Source organism: Podarcis erhardii (assembly GCF_964252035.2).
Source record: "Podarcis erhardii genome assembly, chromosome: 9".
NCBI lineage: Eukaryota > Metazoa > Chordata > Lepidosauria > Squamata > Lacertidae > Podarcis > Podarcis erhardii.
The window spans coordinates 50,986,626-51,008,858 of NC_138512.1; the positions used below are offsets into that span (position 1 = coordinate 50,986,626).

The 22,233-nt window shown below is 41.9% G+C and overlaps 2 long non-coding RNA genes across 2 annotated transcripts in view; one reads left to right on the forward strand and one right to left on the reverse strand.

The window, feature by feature from the left end:
- The window catches only part of LOC309350450, a 158,540-nt gene extending 136,723 nt beyond the window's left edge, over nt 1–21,817 (reverse strand). The window contains exon 1 of the long non-coding RNA XR_014160384.1: nt 21,544–21,817. This is a non-coding gene — a long non-coding RNA (uncharacterized lncRNA). The remainder of the gene's footprint in view (nt 1–21,543) is intronic.
- On the forward strand, nt 6,356–13,288 carry LOC309350583. Its single transcript, XR_014160463.1, has 3 exons — nt 6,356–6,506; nt 9,365–9,495; nt 13,126–13,288. It is a non-coding gene; the product is annotated as an uncharacterized lncRNA (long non-coding RNA).
- Nucleotides 21,818–22,233: the final 416 nt, after the last annotated feature.

Sequence of the window (22,233 nt, forward strand, 5' to 3'; positions counted from 1 at the left end):
CCTCCTTCGTCCCTGCCTTCCTTCCTGTTGAGTGTTCTGCCTGACTAAACAAACTAAATGTGCCTAACTCCCCTCTTGCAGCAAGTGGACTTGACCGAAGCTAAAACCAACAAAGACGGATTCTGATGGGAGCTGCCCAAGCGCTGGGCACAGAGTCAACAAGCAGGTCTCATTGAAATGCTAATGAGGCCATGTACTCCACAGCACCTCCAGTGTCCTTAACTTTTCAACCCCCCCACCCCAGCCAACAGCAAGCGATTTACAAGCTGCTCTAATGACTCACTAGGCTAAGCCCAGTGGCCTAGACTCAACAGCTGAAAGGGTTTGCAGGGTTATCGCATTCAGCGGGATTTCACCGCAAATCCTCCTCATCTGCCGTTATTTTTTTGTTGTTGTTTATTGATATACTGCTATATAATAAAAAAATATACCAAAGCAGGTTACAGAAGGCTCTATTTGCAATCGTTTACTGCTCTTGCAAAGTGCCTAGATTTACTGACAGGGTAAAAAAGTTAAAGGTAAAGGACCCCTGACAGTTAAGTCCAGTCACACACAACTCTGGGATTGCGTGCTCACCTCGCTTTACTGGCCGAGGGAACGGATGTTTGTCCGCAGACAGTTTTTCCGGATCATGTGGCCAGCATGACTAAACCGTTTCTGGCGAAACCAGAGCAGCACAAGGAAACGCTGTTTACCTTCCCGCCAGAGTGGTACCTACGGTATTTATCTACTTGCACTTTGACATGTTTTCGAACTGCTAGGTATCTTTTTGCAAACTGCTTAATGGGTGGGTCTTTAAAAAAAAACAATCAAGGGGTGTATACATTGTTTAAAATTGTGCATTGGAAAAAGAAGACATTCAGACACACAAAATAATCAGTTGTTTCTGGTGCCCTTCCATTTACCATCAAATTTCTCTGTGGCTCTTGCAATATGGTGAACTCTACCTCCCAAAGACACTGTAAAAAAATCCCGTTGCCATTCACAGGGACATTGTAGAGGGATTCAGCATATGCATGCAGCCAAAAGCCCAGAAGTACGGATGTGTTGATTTCTTTTTTAAGGCAGTGGTGATACACTGGGCTAAGGACTTTGGATATAATATCCAACTTTCATCCTGGGAAAATTATGGAAAGAGGAAATAAAATTTACTGAATGCTGTTCGTTGAAAGAAAATTATAAGAAAATGATGCATTGCTGGTATCTAACACCGAGTAAAACTGCAAAAATGTACTAAACAAGTTCTAAACCGTGTTGGAAATGTAAAGAGAAAGAGGGTACTTTTTTCCATATGTGGTTGACATGTAAATTGGTAAAGGCTTTCTGGGAAATGATATATAATGAGTTAAAGAAAATGTTTAAGAATACATTTGTTTAAAAACCAGAAGCCTTTTAACTAGGCATTATAGGTGAAGAGTTCCCAAGTGGAGATCAAAGACTTTTTATGTATGCAACAATGGCAGTGAGAGTGCTACTAGCCCAGAGATGGAAGGAAGGAGAAATACCAACAAAAGAAGAATGGCAGATAAAACTGATGGAATATGCGGAAATGGCGAAACTGACAAGGAAGTTCCGAAACCAGGAAGATCAAGTATTTTCTAAAGACTGGAATACATACGTATTACTTAATACATACGGTACATTATGTAATACATACATTACTTAAAAGACCACTGTAAACAGTTGAAATCTTTGGCAGGGATGTAAAGACACTTGTAATGTGGAATTGATTTAATCATAATTATGGTTGTATAATAGCTAGATAAGGGTAAAAGATGCAGTAAATTTAATCTTAAAGATGGAACCCATGGAGGGATGGGAGGAGGTTTAAGAGTGTGAAAGAACACTGTATTTTAATGTTTGAAATCACTATGTTTTATATGTATAAAAACTTTTCATAAACTTAATTAAAAATTATAAAAAAGAAGAAGTGGGATGTGGTTCAGTTGTGGATGCCCAATCATTGTATCTTAAGAAAGTCTTGAATCAAGAAGGTGCTAAATTCAAGACAATTCAGTCCAGAAGGCACACACTTTGACTTAAAACAGTTACAGTGGTACCTCGGGTTAAGTACTTAATTTGTTCCGGAGGTCCGTTCTTAACCTGATGTGTTCTTAACCTGAAGCACCACTTTAGCTAATGGGGCCTCTTGCTGCCGCCACGCCTTCAAAGCACAATTTCTGTTCTCATCCTGAAGCAAAGTTCTTAACCTGAAGCACTATTTCTGGGTTAGCGGAGTGTGAAACCTGAAGCATATGTAACCTGAAGCATATGTAACCCGAGGTACCACTGTATTCAAAAGTTGGTTTCTCATCCTGTCATGATGGGTTCGTTTTATTCTTTGTGCTTAGACATGTGACTGCACTCTATAGCATCAAAGACCTCATACATCATTCTGTTTCTACCTCTTCCCCTCTAAAGCTTGATCTTAGTAGCTTTTGCATACTTAGGTTTTTCTACTGCTCTCAGGGAGGCTACAAAATACTTGGTTTGTTTTCTGGCAATAAATGGCAGCAGAATTTTTGCCCCACTCCTGCTATAGGACAACTATGTTTGTTTTTAGCTATTGTAAATAAAGTTTTTTTAAAAAATATTGTTTGTATGTGTGTGCTTTTAATAAAAGGAGAGAGGGAGGGAAAGATTTGTTATCTGTCTGGGTAAAAAGCATGGGGCTCATAGAATAGAGGTGGTAAAAAAAAAAGTACAAAACTGGATCCTATCCAACAGGACATAAACCCAGAAGAATTGCTTGGTCTTGTGATATAAATAGATGTTATATAATAATTGTTATCTTCTCCAAAGGTTTGCAGTCATACACAGCAGCACTGCTCCAAAGTCTGAATGTAATGAGTTGTTGCTCTGACTTTCAGTGCAGGCTCAGTTGGGTGGCAATTCAATGCTCAAAGAGCCCCACGCTTCATGGAGTACCAATCTTTGTAAAGTCGTACCTTGGAAGTTGAACAGAATCCATTCCGGAGGTCTGTTCGACTCCCAAAACATTTGGAAATCAAAGCGCGGCTTCTGATTGGCTGCAGGAAGCTCCTGCAGCCAATCAGAAACCACAGAAGCCCTGTCAGACATTTGGGTTCCAAAGAACGTTCGCAAACAGGAACAATTGTTTCCGGTTTTGCGGTGTTTGGGAGCCAGAATGTCCAAGTACCAAGGCGTTCGGGATCCAAGGTACAACTGTATTCCTCAAGGAAAGATGTCAAATGGCTTTAGAATTTGAACTTGGAGGTTGTTGAGGTTTCACAGCTATTTAAGGTGGACATCATACAACTTTGAAGCACAATGGTATACTTTTGCTTATCATGCATTTGATGACCGGGGGTGGGGGGGACAAAAGCTAATCCAGAATAAATCTGTTAGTCTTTAAGGTGCCAACATACCTTCTACTCAAAGTAGAACAATTTAAAGTAATAGACCTAAGTTAGTTGTAAGTATAACATGTTGGATACAACCCTTTGTTGTCGTTTTCTTCTAAGAGACTCTCAGGACTACTCCTCTCAAAACAGTTACCCTTCCGAAAAGAGAGAGAGAAATTCCAGCGTGCTCACAATAAGGAACAGATCACAGGTATCAGAATAAAGACTGGAAGCTTCATGAAACATTTTAAACAAAGGGAAGATGAGAAAGAAAGAAAAAATCACACTTCCCCATGTAAATTACTTCACAACACTTTTAAACTACTGCCCTCCCCACATCCAAAACTGAACCCCCAGGCATTTGAAGGAAATGCCAGGGTCTCATTTGAAGGAAGGAGATGCAACAAGTCCCCTGGGGAGGGGGAAACATGGGTTCTTTCATCACAGGGGGATAAAACCACATCTCCCGGAGATGTCCATCTTTCACTTCCTGTGAAACCCAGAAGCAAGGGTCACTTGCATTTCAACTCTTCCCTCTTTGTTTGAGCATCCAAAGAGGCCCTAAGCTTCTTCCAGAAGTGGAATTTACCCATAAATGTTACTGTACAATAGCTTTTACCTGACCCAAAACCCTTTAGATAGGTCAGGCTGTAAATCTCTTTAGCATAAGCAAAAGCAGGAAACGAGGCTTCTAGCTGGAGCAATGCAGGAGGAAAAACAGCTCTGCCTCCGGATGTTTTATGGTGTGGCCTCTTATACCTTAACACACCACTATTAGCATATTGCTGCAATCACCAATGGCACTTTCCCCTTTAACTTCCCCTTGAATTGCCATGGAAGCTCATCAAATGCTTCCAATAAAAGGAAGCCAGCCTTTGCTTTTAGAACACAGCTCGGCAATGCAGATAAATTCTAGGACTCAGACACATTCTCTCTGCTGGCCCCACTATCAAGAAGGGGAAGAAAAGTCAGCTGAGGAACCCAGTGTGATTTTTATAGAAAGTGTACTCTATTGGTGGAAATACAATAAGGTTATCTGTTTGGGGGATTTGTTTGAAATGAATATAATATGAAATCCAGTAATATGTTGGGGGGAATTAGGGGGAAAGATCATATTTGCCAAGCAAACCAACTTATCTTATATCAAATATAAGGGAATTCTGAAGGGAATTCTACCCACTCCATCGTAACAAGAATCCCAGCAAGGGAATATCAGCCATGCTTCAACTGGAGATATATACAGTGGTACCTCGGGTTGAGTACTTAATTCGTTCCGGAGGTCCGTTCTTAACCTGAAACTGTTCTTAACCTGAAGCACCACTTTAGCTAATGGGGCCTCCCACTGTCGCTGCACCACCGGAGCACAATTTCTGTTCTCATCCTGAAGCAAAGTTCTTAACCCGAGGTACTATTTCTGGGTTAGCGGAGTCTGTAACCTGAAGCGTATGTAACCTGAAGTGTATGTAACCAGAGGTACCACTGTATATAGATGATATAGATAAAGATATGTGCCAATTAGCAACTGTGCCTTTTGTTCTGGCATAATGAAACTGATCTCCCTGATATTCTTGCCTTGTGTGTCTTGTCTTTTAGACTACAGGGACATCTTATATTTATTTCTGAACAGGGCCTAGTTAATGCAGGCATCCTAGAAATAATTAACAACTATCACCATGGTGTTTTGCTTTTGTTTCTGTCAATCATATACAAGCAGAAGTGTTGGAAAGGGCCCCACCACTGCCACCTGAAACTCAGTGTATCTTTGGGCTAGATGAAGAAGGAGGTCAGAGCTACTGGTATAGTCCTTCCCCATGTTTAGGGGGGATGTGCATCCTGTTTTACAAAGGGTACTGCTCTGTTTGAAGGGCTGGCAGAGGGCTGTCCTCTTTCTGAAGGCAACCTCTTTTTCAGGTGTGGGAAACCTTCTCCAGATGTTATTGAACTACAACTCCCATCATCCCTGACCATTAGCCATGTAGCTGATGGGAATTATAGTTCAGCAACTTCTGGGGGGGCCAATGTTTCCCTGTTCCTGTTTTATTTGAAGGGTGGTTTAGTATAACTCCAGTTTAAATATTTTTTTAAAAGAAGGGGGTCTTGAAGTTGCCCATACCTGGACCTGGACAGCAGGCTAAGAAAGTACCCATGGTCACTTTCCCACTGTGATGAGATGTAGTTAAAAAGAAATTATGCAGCCCACATTTCTTCCCAAGGAGCCCATAGTGGAAAATAGGTCAGTACTAAAACAATGTAATTTAAACTTCTAAAACCAATTAAAAACAACCTCCTAAAAGGAATCACTTATTCTCAAAACTAAAGATTTCACGGTTACCAAGGACAGACCTTTCGGCCATCAAATCCCTGGGTAAACAGGAAAGGTTTTTTTAATTTCCCTAAATATTAAGAATGAAGCAGAATGATGGGAGGGCATTCCACAAATGGGGAACCACTATTGATAAGGCCCTGTTACGGGTCAGTTACTACCAACTGGGCAACCCCCAATGGCAGCACCAGGAGGTTGGAGAGAGGCAACTGGCTGGGAGAGGAAGAGTGGGGAGAGGTACTGGCTAGCACTCAACCCCCTGCCCTCTTGAAGAAGCTACCATCTCTAAGCTCATGTTTCTGGGAAGCATTTACCTCAGGATTAGGTTCCACTGAGGATGTAGGCTAGGCATAGGCAAGCTCGGCCCTCCAGATGTTTTGGGACTACAGCTCCCATCATCCCTAGCTAACAGGATCAGTGGTCAGGGATGATGGGAGTTGTAGTCCCAAAACATCTGGAGGGCCGAGTTTGCCTCTGCCTGAGTAGCTGCAGCTGTTCAGGATACTCCCTGAGCCAGTGCACCTTCCACTGGTGCTGAGGAAAGAAGAGTATAAGGACAGTCTGATGGGGAAAGTGGGGGTGAGGTATAAGGGGTAGGATTAAGCTTATTAAAATGCCTTTTACTGGAAATGGTTTTGTGTGTGGCGTGGTGTCCTTGGGGGGGGGGGCTGTTGTGTTTTCCTTTAGGCCGTTTCCAGGGTGAGAGACTGAATGTGGTCCAAGTGAAAAGTGGTTTCATGTGCTTCGAGTCCACCCCGCCATGGAAAACTGCCCTTCTTGGGTGAGAGGCAGGAAGGAGTGTTTAGCTTGTGTCCCAGGTGAGAGCATTTGTTCTGGCTCAGTATTGTCTAGTATAACTCCTCAGATTTCACTGAAAGGATGCCTACACTTTGCCAGTGTGCTACATGCAATCCCCTAGAGAGGGATTTCCCACAGGGCCAAGCTGACACCCTGCTATGGAAGCGGGGCAGGGGGAGGTGTTTTCTTAAAGGCTGCATAATCCCCGCAATAAAACAAAACATGCTGCCCCGCTCTCAAGCAGCTCCCATACATTCCAGTCAGATTGCACCCGCAGTTAATTATAAACATGCAAGATGAGGGAAGCCCTGCTCTTTAACTCAGCTTTCTCATAAACACACCACTGTTTCTTAAAGGCTTTTTAATAAAAAATTAAAAAATCAAATGTGCTCAATGATTATTATTATTATTCTTGGGCACTCGGACATTGGTGTTTTTCTTGAATCTCCTGAGGAGGAAGATGAGGCACTGCAGTGGCAGCAGGTGCAGTTTGATTCACAACCGAGCTGACCTTCTGTAGGAGCATGGCAGGAATTTCAAATAGGATTAGCCACCCCAGACAAGAAAAAGGTCACAGGACATTTCCACTGGAAATTCTCATGCAAATAGGCCTTTTGATACGCATGACGTTTTTTTTTTCCACACACATCTAGTAGCTATGCATACAGAAAAAAGGAAATACTGAAACGTGATGGCTAATGTATGTTAATCTTGTGAAGGTGTTGACTTCCCAGAAAAACGTCAGGCTGCTAAAGGATAAGGGCATCACAGACCCTGCCTAGAAGAGAGTCCTAGTAATATTAGGACCTTGTGGAGCTGTGCAAAGGAGCAGGGCTTGTGTATTTTGATTTTGATTTGTGTTAAGGTTTAAATTATGGGGAGAGGGGGAATCCGTTTGCCTTAGTTTGAGCCCTGTTGGAGGTCATGTATTACTTTAAGATCTCAAACATTGCAGCAGTTACTCGGTGGTAAGGGAAAGCACTCAAAACATGCTCAGAGGCACTATTCTCTTTATTGTGTTGAAAGTAGGTAAAGGTAAAGGGACCCCTGACTGTTAGGTCCAGTCGTGGCTGACTCTGGGGTTGCGGTGCTCATCTTGCTTTATTGGCCGAGGGAGCCGGCATACAGCTTCCAGGTCATGTGGCCAGCATGACTAAGCCGCTTCTGGCCAACCAGAGCAGCGCACGGAAACACCGTTTACCTTCCCACCAGAGCGGTACTTATTTATCTACTTGCACTTTGACGTGCTTTTGAAGTGCTAGGTTGGCAGGAGCAGCAGTGGCGTAGCGTGGGGGGTGCAGGGGGGCCTGGCCGCACCGGGCGCAACATCTGGGGGGGGGCGCGCTCGCGCTAGCAGCTCTCTGCCCCTACTAAAATCCACGGGTTAGGGGGCGCAAATTACTTGCCTTGCCTCGGGTGCTGGCAACCCACGCTACACCACTGAGGAGCAGGGACCGAGCAGCAGGAGCTCACTCTGTTGTGGGGATTCGAACAAGTCCTTCTGATCGGCAAGTCCTAGGCAATTCTTGCTATCTTCATCTCCAATAAGAACATGAGCCTTATTGGATAAGGCCAATCAAGTCCAGCATCCTGTTCTCACAGTGGCCAGCCAGATGCATATGGAAAGCCCACAAGCAGGATCTGAGTATAATAGCACCCTCTCTGCTTGTGATTCCCAGTGACTGTTACTCAGAGATATATGGCTTCTAAAGGTGGAGACAGAGCAGAGCCATCATGGCTACTAACCCTCTTTCCTAATGGGCAATGTTTCTGAGGAGAGCAACTGTGGCATTCTGAAGGCGAGGCAGTTGAGCTTCTTCTCTATCCAGTGACTGGATAGTGCCAAACCAAGCTAGAAGCAGGCCACTCCCAACAAAATGTCCCTGGAATCTATTCTTTTAGATTAATTATGAGGTTGTATTGGAGTCGTGTTTGAGCGAGAGCACAATTACTGACACCTAATGTAAGTTTGAGGTAACTTGCCATAGCATGTACATGAATGAGGGCTTGGTAAACTGAAGGCCTCAACTCCTCTTTGGGGGAATGGGGTGAAACTGTTAGTAATCCATCCTTTATAAACGTTCAACCTTTATACCCCATTTGCTGTCTAGAACCCAAGCTATGCTGCCATCATATCAACTGTGTCTCCTTGGGATGAAGTATATTGGGTTTACCATGTTCTTGAGTTTAGGAGAGGACACCTACCCCAAACTGAGATGAAGCATTTCCTTTGAGAAATGCTGTGGGTTGAATCCCAGCTCCTTCCACTATCTATCCAAGGAAGATCAGTAGCAAATATGGAATTGGGCATGAGAAAAATGGTAGATACACTGAACATGTTTAGATAAACTACGTTTCCAAATCTCATTCACCCAGAAAAGTTCATGGCTGAACCTGAAGCTCCCTGAAGAGAGTGCCATATTCTTAGAAGGGTGAACCAATGAGTTTCAGTCTTTCAGATAAAGGCCTCACTCTCCCTCATCACAGATGGATGTGTGCCTGAATGAATTAGTAATAGTGTGAAAGGAAGGCCTTTTTGCCACTTTGCCCTGGTACAAATTAAGCCACGACAGGGATGGTGTTCTATTAAACAAAGACTTTAAAAAAGAAGTTAGGACTACTGTTAAAATTATGTCAGTTTGGAGTATGTTAGAAATTATTTTAAAAGCTATCATTGAAGATTACTGTTTTTCAATTCAAATGCCAGTTAAAAGTAGGTCACATGATATAGGTTGGGGGAAGATCTCAGGTATGGAAAGATGAAATACTGTAGCATTGACTTAAACGGCATTGGCTTCTTTGCTCTGGCTACATCAAGAGAGATATTGGGGGGGAGACGCCTGTTGTCCAGTGTTAATTTGAGGACTTTATTTTTTAGGATGGAAGGAGGCCCTTCTCAACATGAATGAAAACATTAGCACAGGAAAATTTTAGCAGGGCAACTCCCTCTGAGAAAAGTCAGCCTTGGAAAGAAATGTGTACCATTTGAATTCACAAAACACTTGAAAGGTAATGATTCTTAAATTAAAATGGCAAATTATGTACCGGGACAAAAAGCTTTTTCCACCCTGATGGGTCTTAACAAGAGCAATAAACCATGTCTAACTGCACCAATATATAGCTACCATCAGCATATTGCTAAGCTACTGCACTTCTGGCTAAATCGGTTTCCTCTTAATTTGCCCTCATTGCTGAAACAGAGGGGGGAAATGTAACATAGTTTTTACAAAGCCTACAAATATGAAAGGGTGAAAAGAGCTGAGGGATGCAAAAGGGCGGGAGCTTATCCCTTATGTACACATTTACTTATTTCACTGGGACCTTCCCTATATTTCAAAATAAGGAAAAGAGCAAGCATTACAGTAAAAGTTTGCTGCTTAGAGTACTATGTATCTCAGCCACTCTGCTTACTTTGTTTCCATACAAGGGCAGACTTCCGGGTTAGCGCCTCCGGTAATGGCGGAATTCCTCTGATCGGGAGGAATTTGCTTCGTGGGAATCCGGGTCTGGCCGCCACGGCGAAGGCGGAGACCCACTAGAAATCACAGGCGGGTGAAGCCTGTGAACGTGGGATTCGGCTGGCACCTTTTGGGCCTCCCCTACTCGTGGGGAGACCCGGTTTTGGGGATCCGGAGCGACGTGGGGTAAGCGGCGCGGTGCTTTGAATTGACTGTTTCTTCCACGGAGCGAAGCCGCATAGCTGTTGACGGAGAGCACTGACTTTTTCCTGTGGACAATTTGATCTTAAAGCAACTACCCATGAGTAGAGCGGAGAATTGGATTTTTAAACGTCTTAATTTGGTGCCGAAACGGGGAGGTCTAAAACAGGAAGTCCACCTTCCCCTTTTGTAAATAGATTGAAGCAATGAGGATGCAAGCTGAAGTCTCGGAAAGCCTATTGTAAAGGACTAAATTTCCATCAGTAAAAAATACTAAACCCCCCTTGGTGGCAGGAGAAGAGGGGGGAAAGTTTTGGACTGAGTATACCTGCAGGAGAGAGCGAACAGAGTTAATATACCACCGCTCCGATCCTGGAAACGGGCTGCCAACAGGACTGACATGTTCTGGAAGGCTCATTGACCATGATTAGAACGTTCACTGACAGTTAGTTAAATAAGAGGAATACATTGTTTCCACTGTCTCCGTCTGCGTTTAAAAAGGAGTAAAAGTAACAGAAAATTGAAACTAACTTTATTGTTTGAATTGAGTTTAAAAGGACTAATACAAATAGAAATTGTTTCCCTCTAGAGGAACTGTTTCCCTCTAGAGGAAGCCTTTGAAACTGTCACAAGAGTTGAGCTGGGGGAATTTCCAGCTGCAAGATAAAAACCTGTGAGATTCTGGGGACCTTGAATCGGTTAAGAATGTTGACAGAAGAGGCCTTAGTGGATGTATTATGTAAGATAAGTGACTCATTGGAACAGCTTCACAAAAAGGTGGATGTGGTAATTACCAAAATCGACAAATTGGGACAAAAAGTGAACACCAGTACAGAAACTATTCAGAAACTGACACAGGAATCTACTTTGACATGGCAAACTGCGGAGAAGGCTAGGGAGAAAGTTATTGCCGTTGAACCTAAAGTAACACAATTGGAGAGAGAGAGAGTCCCAGCCTTACAGATGCAATTTGATGACCATAAGTTGATGCCTGCTATGATTGAATTTAAAGAAAATCAGATTTCGAGTATCAGAGCCCTACCTGAACTGGAGAAGGAAAGTTTGATAGATTTCCTCACACAGGAATTTGATGATTTTTGGGACCGGGACTTGGGTCAAGAAGAGATTAAAACTGTGAGGGCCTTCGGACTTGGAAGAGGAGGGAAAAAAGAGAAGAACAAAATAAGAGACTGTTGGAACTACCAGAAGAACTTAGAAGAACAACAGTCAAGAGTGGAAATTTTGAAAGACGTCCTGAAATACCTTTTGGATCTTAGATTTAACTACAGAGATTTGGTTGCCCTGTCGAGAAGGAATAAAATCATCTTTAGGTGGGAGTTTCCCCGAGATCTACTCTTTAGCCTCAAAGGAAGGAAAATGAAAATAAGATCAGTGGAAGACAAAGTAAAGCTCATGTATAAATATGAAGAAGACTCGCAGAAGGGACTTGGAAAAGAGTTAAGAGCATCGGACAGAAGATCACCAGGTTGATGGACTATAGGGAATTGGCGGATATGACTGGCAGAATCCGGGACCAGGGAGAAGAGTCGGTGGAAGAAGATTGGAAAAAAGTTTAAAGACTATTTATTAAAATATTGTAAAATTAATGAGTGTTAGAAAAATGTTGGAAAGGAGTTATATGGCTTTAGTAGAAATGTTACAAGGAATTAAGTACAAATAGATTATTAGAGTATTAAAGGGAAAATAAGGTTAAAATATGTTAAGACAATTATATATTAAAGGGAAAAATAAGGTTAGAATATGTTAAGATAAATTACAGGACAGAAAACAGAGGAAGATGGAAAGGAATTGCTGAAACAGTTAATTAAAGTGGAATACAAAAAGGGAGGTGTGAGGAGGTCGTTGAAACAAGTAAATGAAAGTTAAGATACTGAACTTATTAGATGTGTTTTAAATTGTGTTTGTTTGGTTTTGTTAATTTAATGTTTTGGGGTTGGTGTTGTGTGGTGTTTTTGTTTTTGTATTGTATTGTATTGTATTGTTTAATTCTTTTTCTTTCTTTTGTAGTCTTTAAAATGTTAATAAATATTATTTTTTTTAAAAAAAAAAACTTTGTTTCCATACAAGGGTGTTTTTGGCAAAATATAAACTTGCAAGAGATTTCCAAAATCCACAGCTGGGCCATATACTGTATTAGGATTAACCAGAATGCAACAATATCATGGCAAGCTTTTGTGTTTTCCAGAATTTTTCATCAGGCAAAATATGGCACAGGGCAATGCAGTGGGGTTCATTTTCTTAATTTGACAAGGAACGATACATTTGTTTACGGAGTTTTGTCTTATGTGACAGCTGAATTTCCCAACTTGGTGCTATTTAATGATACCTCCTGAGTTCACCAAATTACCAAGGATAATGGTTCAGTCTGGACCAGTCATTATTTTTTTATTTAAGTAAGCAGATTGCCTCTTTAAAGCCAGCTAATGCTATTTAAGCAGATGGTAATCTGCTTCTAGTTTGTAGAACATTTATTGAAGGGCAGTGGCACCCCTTTTGGGGGCTTGTTTGTTTGGCATAAACTAGACACAATCATTTGATTTAAAATCTGTTTTATAATGAGGCATCTGCTTTCACTTTATAAACATTAAGTCTTTGCTACAGGGACTGCAATAGACCAGAATGAGCCTTCCCCATCCTAGTACCCTTCCAGATGTTTTGCACTACAACTCCCATAAGTCTTAGCCAGCATGGCCAGTGACGGAAGCTGAAGTCCAAAACATCTAGAGGGCACTAGGTTGGGGAAGGCAGAACTATACTTCTCACTTAAGGCTTGAGAGGACAGTAAAAAGCCTGTAGGCCAGACCTGTGACCCTCCAGATAACGTTGGACTACAACTTCCATCAGTACTAGCTACCATGGCCAGTAGTTAGAGGTGATGGGATTTGTAGTCCAGCAATGGAGGGACACAGATTCTCCATCCATGCTGTAGATGTCACAGTTTGTATTGATCTGGATGCAGGTATTACTGGTGAGGGGGTTAATGGAAGATAATCCAAAATTGGATGAAGATGAGAAATTAATCAATTGTTATGGAAGGACTGGGGAAATAGAAGAACAGAAGGAGAGAAGCAGATTTCAGAATGAAATAGTCACATTGGTATTTATGTGCTTGAAGTACTTGTATTCCTGTTCCTGCCTTCTGCCTGGCCCTACCAGTCCCATGGCAGACCAGCCACCACTGTGTACCATCTTTACCATTAGTCCATGAAGACACCTCTGCACTCTCTTTTTACTTTATGAATTTGTCTTTTTCAAGCAAACCCAAAAGGGAGAGAAGAGAAAAAGGGTTCAACTAAGTCAGATCTTTCCAAAGCACACTTACTTGGAATTTAGATCCACTGAAATCAATGAGACTTGCTTACAAGTAAATATGCAAACTGATTCTAAGTACGTTCTCTTCATTTTCCTTGCAGATTTTTTTTTTTATCACAACTCTTCAGAACTCTTCAGAAAGGTGGAAAAGGCAAACTACCAGGAGGTCGTCGTATATCTCCAAGCATGTGATTTTACTTTGCGATGTACCATTCTTTAACTCGCACGCATGATTTATCGTGGCCCACAAAAGCTGCTCTGCAATATTCCAGCATCTCTCTCCACCCCTTGCCATCCCACATGGAGCCTTAGCTGAACTAAAATTTTGCAAACCTTTACATTGTTCTTCCTGACACCGGATCAGCAAAGACAAAAAGCAACTGCCAGCTCAAAAGCAACCCGGTGATAGAGCCTGGTGCTATCTAATCAAGGGCAAAAGGTCACTTCCGAACAACTGGGCAATAAAAGATTATTTCCAGCCACAAAACAGAAAGACTCCATGGTGGATGCTTGAAAGAGGAGGGGTGGAAGGAGGGCAAAAGGGCTCCCGTCTGTGGGAGGAAGTGCATTGAATAAAGCCAGCAGACAGGAACCATCTGGCTCTGAGCGTGGTCTGTTCTTAAGAAGACAGAGAAAGCCCCCTCAGAGGGGCCAGTGACTCCATGCAATGATTCAAACTTTTGTTGTAATTTAAAAGCTGCTTTCCCAGGCACCAAGAAATTGAAAAAGACAACTTTCCCAACACAGGGTCTGAGGAACACGTCTTATCGCATGCTGACTGCAAGACACATCCCTCATTTTTTATACAGCTCTTATTAAAAAGATTGGATCCTAAGAAGTCAGTAAATTGGAATTCCTGACTGTTAAGAATCGGATAAGCATGAATGCACATTATATTTTAAATTCAGGAATGGTCTCTTTGCCTTTCTCCCTAAAATACCCTTCCTGGTTAGGTGGCCTCACCAGATGAAAGCAAGAAAACAAAAGGAAAGATTAGCTAACTAGTTGCCTACAAAACAGCAGAATGGCAAGTATTTCCACACAAATAGCACTGAAAGTTCAGTAGAGACATACATAGTCACTTTACCTTGCTAAACAGTCTGGAAGTTCTAATCAGTTCAGACAGACAAATATTCATTCTTGAGGGCCCAAATATTCACAAGACAAAAAGTCAAAACCTTCACACCGTGATGGATGACTGTTCCCCCTACCTACTCCTATATGAACAGTTTTGGAAAGGAGATGGAAAGTCACTTAACCATTCTTTACATTGACAGTCACCATTGGATAGCAACAGAGGAAAGTTCAACTCAGAAGCTCAGCTTGATATGCATTCATTTCAACATAGGAACAGCTTCAGTGCAAGTCATGGCAAGCTTGAAGATTGGTTGGGGCCTAAACAAGAGTTACCTGCTGTCAGCAGGTGGATAATTTCTATATCTTTCTGTTGTGAAGCGGTACATCACATGGCAAGATGAGAGGGCTCCAACCTTAAGCACACACTAAACTAGGCCTGAGGGGAACTGGTGACCCTCCTGATTTGTTAGAATCCAGACACCATCATCCCAGACCATTGGTCATTCTGGCTGGTTGTGGATTTATTCAACAATATCTGGCAGGACACAGGTTCCCCAACCAGGGCTGCCTCTCTCCATGTGAACCTACCTCTCATCATCTTCTGAGGCCCTTCTTCAGGTGCCTCCTCCACAAGACGTCCAGAGAGTGGCAACATGCAAATGTACCTTTTTTGCAGTGGCTCCACATTTGTGGAATGCTCTCCCCAGGGAGGGTCGTCTGGCACCTTCATTATACACTTTTGGGTGCCAGGCAAAATGGTCCTCTTCATCTGATTGACATCTGATCCCCTTTTAAATGTGTGGTGGTGGAAGAGTTGTTTTTGTTCTTATTTTTATTATGCACTTTGTGTTTTTATATTGTCATTTTGTGTTGTGAACTGCTCTAAGATCTATGGATGAAGGGCGCTATACAAGTTTTAATAATAATAATAATAATAATAATAATAATAATAATAATAATAACCACCAAGTCCTACTTCTCAGCAAACACATTTACAAAAAAGCTACTGTTAAAAATAAAATAAAACCCAGTTCCCTATGCACCAAAGGACATAAGCCAGTCACAGGATATCAAAGGAACATAGAAGACTTTCCAAATGCGAAAAGGGGATGTTTTAATCTCTACCAACTTTTGAAAGAGGGGAATCAAAGAAAGGAGTTTTGGTCTCAGTTAGTACCTGTGGACAATGCCAGAAAGGGTATTCTGTCTTCAAGTATACTATAATTGTATTGCAACACTTCACAAAAAGTCCCCTTACACATGGCTACTTATCTGTTGATTCCACTGAAAATCATTCTTTTTGAGGTGTTGTGAGGTCCTATGAAAGTTCTGCCTGTGGCAATGGCACATTCACACATCTGATGCTGCAGTCACCAGGCCATGGACCAGGATGCCACAATGCCACATAAACTGTGAACAACCATACTGCCAGAATAAAGTATGAAGGAGGCTAGACTCATCTCACCAGAAGACGTCACCTTTATTCTTGAGAGCGCAGTTTCCATGGAAGAAGAACTTTGGGGCCTAAAACTCTGACAACATCCTTTCCAATTTTCTTTTCCCCCAGTCAAGCCAAAAACAATTTTGTTGTCATCTTATTTTTGACCAGGTTTTTACTGGGTGCTGTTTAAAAATTATAGATTGCCTAGCTTCTAACTCATTTGCTACTTCTTTTCGCCTTTCGGTCCTTGTAAATGGCAACTATTTTCTTATAAAGGGATGTGAGCCCTTGTAAGCTGTGGGACCCAGGCAATTGGCTCAGTGCAGCAGAGCTAAGTTATGAAACAGGAAACTGTGATGTCATGTCTAGTAAAGCATCAAAAAGCACCTTGTTTAAAATAGAAATATCAGATGAGATCATTACTTTTTTTCTTAACATATTCTATTTTTTGGCATAACACCCACCTATCTGAGAGTCATTGTAAAAAGAACACTGTAAAGACTACCCAGAATCCAACCACGGTGTCAAATATTCCTATGAACATCACTTGTTTTGGCAAATGAGGTTTCATTGGAAAACATGAAAGGAACATCAGTTTTATGTATAAGGAGCATATGCAACTCTCAGGAAGAACAAATGGTCTGAATTAGGATGGGCATTTGATAGAAACCGAAAATCCTACCATACATTTAGAATTTTATTCAACTCGTATGTGGTCAATTTTATCATTGCCATATTTGAGGGTGGCGTGGGGAGAGAGACTAGCAGGCTTGACATTGATGGACCATGATTCTGATCTAGTCAAAGTGAAGCAGCATTGATTTCAACAGGAAGGAGTCTAGCGAGTGTTTAACTTTCCCAACACAATCAGCAGACCTTAAATATTGATTTCATTGGAAAAGTAAAACATTCCGGTTTACACCATTCATTGGATAACTGAAAGTTCTGTCCCTGGCAACCCTGAAATTGTTAGCTTGAAAGTAGGTTATTGCTTTTAGGAGTTTTAAACTGCTAAAAGGTTGTTTTAGACAGTTATCTTTGGAAATGTATTTGGAATGTGCAGGTTAAAAATTGAATACATAAATAAAATATGGAAAGCTATGGGGTGGATCATAATCATGGTCCATCTGTATTGGTCATGTGATAAGCTCTCTCCAACTCTAACAAACTGTGTCAGCTGGTTGATGAACTGATGTCAGGAAGAACTCAACAGAGCACTGGATACCCAAATTATCCTGATTGGGGCCACAACTCTGCTTCACAAATTCTTCCAACATAGTCCTCAGTGAAAATGTATTCCCTTGTCAAGTGGTCTAAGGGAAACATTACAAGGCAGGCTTTTTAAAAAGAGACTTGAAGTTTAGCTCCAACACCAACAGTCTTTGGAAGTTTGGTCTACACAGTTTGAATCTTGGAATCAAGTAGCTATGTGTGGGCACGTCACTTGCTAAAATATTGGTTTACTCTTTAATGCTATGGCTGAATTCAGCACACAGTTCTCCATTATCCTAAGGCTCAGGCTATGATAATCATCAATACTTTGTATACTAAAGAATAATTAAGGTAATTTGGAGAAGAAACCTATTTCATAAATTTGAGAATATTATTTTCTCTCTCTAATAGATTTCATGTAACATTTAAAAACTGTAAAATATTATCTCCTGCTTTTATGCTAAAGCAACATTCAAAGTTTTATTGGTTAGAGTATTTTGGGAACTTTGGTTTGGATGCCCAAGTAAAAGAAGAAGTAAGGACTTCTTTAGATTTGTTTGGATAGTATCACTTTAGGTTGCTTGCCTACTGATAAGTTTTATGAAGTAAAAAGATCACCATAGACCAGATAAAATGTAGGCAACTAGCTTTTCACTTACCAGCACTGCACCATAGATTGCCTAATTGGAAATCAGGTGCACATGCCAAACAACAACACCTGGAAACTCTCTCTCTCTCTCTCTCTCTCTCCCTCCCTCCCTCCCTCCCTCCCTCATAGATCATAGAGGGCTCAGGGGAGAAGTTTGCTTTCCCTGCTGAAACTGGAAGATTTATTGCTGTTATGCAGGTGCAGAAGGTCACAGTTGTGTCCTAAGAAGGAATAGGCTTCTGGGTGAAAGGAGATTTACAGCTGCATATTTGGCACCAGCCCGGTCCCATTTTCCCCACACCAGAAAACAGCTCTTGTTTCCAAGAAATGCAGATGGTTTTTGAAGAACCAGTGCAGTCCAGTTCACAAAGTTATGGCTGATTCATACATGCATGTACATTATTGGGTTTTTTTTGGGGGGGTGTCACTTTTACTCCTGCAGAAATGACAGCTGGGGGCTGGCACGTGCTGATGCAATCAGAAAGTACTGTGATTGAGGTGATGTGCAAGTGCTGAGCGGGCCCATACACAGGTCAGAACTTGATGCTGAAGTCATTCAATGATAAAGATACATGCTAGTGGATCCCAAGACCTGGATCTGGTTGACCACGGTGCCACTTTTGCTGTGGACTCACTATGTAGCTTTGAACAACTCCACCTGTTGTTATAACCCCTTTTGACATGGGGTGCCAATAGTAATTTAAGATGTTTCTTTGAGGAACACAGTGAAGATTCGAAAACACTTTCTAAATAGCTGTCTACAAGAAATGAGTGAAAAACTATTTCCATAGTACATAATTTCAACATCAATTCACAGTGCTGTAAAAGTTCATCTACTAACATAAAAAATATTCTCATAAGTGATAGGATTGTAAAGCATGTAACATGGTTCGTCTTCAGTAGACACAATAGCCAAAGCAACATAATGCTCAGTATCAGTCAACAGATTCTAAAAAACCACATAAATCCTATCCACATTTTGTTTGAAATAAACAATACCCCACATCTCTTCCATCCCACTGTCATTAATACGAATGCTAGACATCATCGTGTCTAGAAGTCAACTTCCTCCATTTCAGAAAACAAACATTTCCCAACCCTTACAACAAACCAAAACTTCATTAAAAAAAACTAACTGAACAAAACTCTACCCTTACACGCATGATTTTCTCCCTGAGATGGTGAAGCAAGAGAAGAAATAAATCACATCTGACAGAAGTTAGTTATTCCACTTAACAGATGATAGGAGGGCGTTCATAACCTGGTGATGTGAGCGTGGAAAAAATAAGAGAATAGATGGACAGCAAAATCTACAGACCAGGGCCAGTGTTATAATCCAGAGCTTTTTCCCTTGATTTGGGTTCCCTTCCTTCAAGCTAATTTAAGAGAAAAGTTACTAAGGCTGCAAGCCTAACTCCACTTACCCTGGGAGTGAGCCTCTTATTGAATTCAACTTTGAGTAGACGCGGTTCGGATTGTGCAATTAGGAGTGTTCATTCTTTGCTACCTCTTTAAACTGAATAGCGTGCTCAAGTTTAAAACTAAGATTTACATCGACCTTTGTTGTGAAGCTGACACCACAGCTCTCGTCTCGTGAAGGTGCAATAAAATGGCACGGAAAAGACAGGAGGCTATTGAAAGAAAACATGATGGTGAAGAAAACATAGCAAAAGGAAAAAGGTGTCCAGCTTCAGGTTGGTGAGGTTGTTGACGCTGCAATGCAGGCCAAATTTTGCTTGTACTGCACATGTCACAAACGGACAAACTTCTTCACACAGCACGTAGTTAAACCATGAAACTCGCTCCCACAGGAGGAAGTGATGGCCAAGAGGATTGGACAAATTCTTGGGGGACATGGCTACCAAGGGCTACTAGCCATGATGGCTATACTCTGCCTCCACAGCTGCTCTTGTGCTTGAATCCTGCTTCCTGGTTTACCACCAGCATCTGTCTTGGCCACTGTGGGAACAGGCTGGTGGACTAGATGAGGCATTCGCCTGCTCCAGCAGATTCTTCGTATGTTCTTATGACACTATAAAGGTAAAGGGACCCCTGACCGTTAGGTCCAGTCGTGGACGACTCTGGGGTTGCAGCACTCATCTCGCTTTACTGGCCGAGGGAGCCGGCGTTTGTCCACAGACAGCTTCCGGGTCATGTGGCCATCATGACTAAGCCACTTCTGGCGAACCAGAGCAGTGCATGGAAATGCCATTTACCTTCCTGCCAGAGCAGTACCTATTTATCTGCTTGCACTTTGACATGCTTTCAAACTGCTAGGTTGGCAGGAGTTGGGACCGAGCAATGGGAGCTCACCGTTGCAGGGATTCGAACCGCGACCTTCTGATCGGCAAGCCCTAGGCTCTGTGGTTTAGACCACAGCGCCACCCGCATCCCTTGTCTATAAATTTTGAGTTTTATTCATCTAAGAGACTCATTGAGTAACCCTGGGTCAGCCACCATGCCTAGCTCACCTCACAGGGCAGTTGTGTGGATAGAATTGTGACAGGGAGAGGAGAACCATGCAATTTTATATCTTTCAGCTCCATGGAAGAACAACAGGATGCAGAAAATAAACCACTTAAATGCCCAGGACCAGTGGCTTTACCATTCAGTTCAACTTCAACAGAGGCAGCTGTGCAGGAACTCATACACTCCAGTAGCATAGATGGAAGCCTGGTGTGCTGCATATCTGTAGAGCCACAGAGGGCTAGAGATTGCTATCAACTCTTTAAAGCAGGATCAGTGCTCGAGGGAGCAGGATTCTGGCCACCCTACCTTTTGACAACCTCTTTGCTCCTTTTTTTCAGAGGGTTATGAAGGACCACAAGTTGACTACAACTGGTGGATTTCAGAGAGTGAGGCTTCCCCCACCCTAACCATTTGACCACTGATCAGAAATATATTTTTCATTAAGTTTTCAGTATAATAACCAGTTATCTATGTGATGTTTAACAGCATCCAGCAACTATAAAGTATACATAAAAACTCCTATTAATGAATACACATGATAGTAAATACTTTCTTCCCATACCTGATCAGCAAACAATTAAAAATGAGCAGTGGAATAGCAGAGCACCCACAAAAAAGATACCAGATTGATGAACAAAGTTGCACTGCATATCACTTTCTCTAATAGTGAATGCAGGTGATGAAAGCTGACTGAAATGCAGACCAAACAGGGAGAAACAAAAGACAGATATTCACATGCTTGGAGAACCTCCCCTCCTCCAATGGAGATTCAGCATACCAATGAGAAACAGAAAATTAGAATTTAGTATTTTGGAGGAGTGTATGACTGGCAGACATTCTGAATAGGAACACTTCTGTTGAGTAAACACATACTGCAACACCTTGTTGCAGGCCCCAATTGTTTAAGTATAAATTAGCATGTTTCAAGAGGATGAACTTTTAAAAAGCAAACAAACAAGGCAGATCGATCTCTTGCAGTTGTGTTGCGTTTTTCCAACAAACTGCTTCACTCTCGCTTTTGCATTTGGGGTGTGTAAAATTCTATCCAACCTATGCTCTAGCCAGATCCCAAGAGCCACATTTACTAATGCAGACAGTGACAGCAGGAACTTACTGCAGCTTTTGAACTGGCATATAGAAGAGTCTTTCAAGCTTTTATCAGCTCTAAAAAAAAAGGAGAGGGAGAAGGGAAGCAAACATTATCTATTGTTAATTACCTGTAAAGTAGGGCTTTAGCCACTTCCCCTGTTCCTAAGAGCTCTGAAGTGAAACCTGAAAGAAGCCACCCATTGTTTTCTATTGTGCAAGCGCCAGAAGCAAATAGGGCTCAGATTGCAGCTCTGAAAAGCAACAGGAAATTGGCGCACAGCTAATCTGCCCTGAACTATTCATAGTAACAAAAGGCTACATTCCTGCTAAAACATTCCCCATTAGAAATCCAAGGCAGATCTTGGAAGAACGACCGCAGAATAAATTTGTGGAAATAAAAGGTTTTTAATTAAAAGACTGGGATCCGGGCATAAGTTGCTGACCATGAAAGTAACATGTATTATGTATTTTCCCCCCTTCAGCAGGGCTAGTCTGTTGCAGCAAAAACAACAAAGGAGTCCGGTGGCAACTTAAAGACTAACACATTTATTTATATGGCACAAGCTTTTGTGGACTAAAGGCCAGGTTGTCAGACACTGGTCGTTAACAATTGTTGAAGTCTTCTAAGATGCCACAGAAGGCTTTGATGCATTATGTATGCCTCATCCTCCTTACAACCCCCTCCCCAAAAGCCAAATGTTGAGGAGCTTTGTTATCTTGCAGGAGATTCTGAAGGCCAGACCAGCTGTGGCTCTCATAACTCCACCTTTGGAAGCCATCTAATAGGGCCAAGTACAAGCAATACCAATGACAAACCT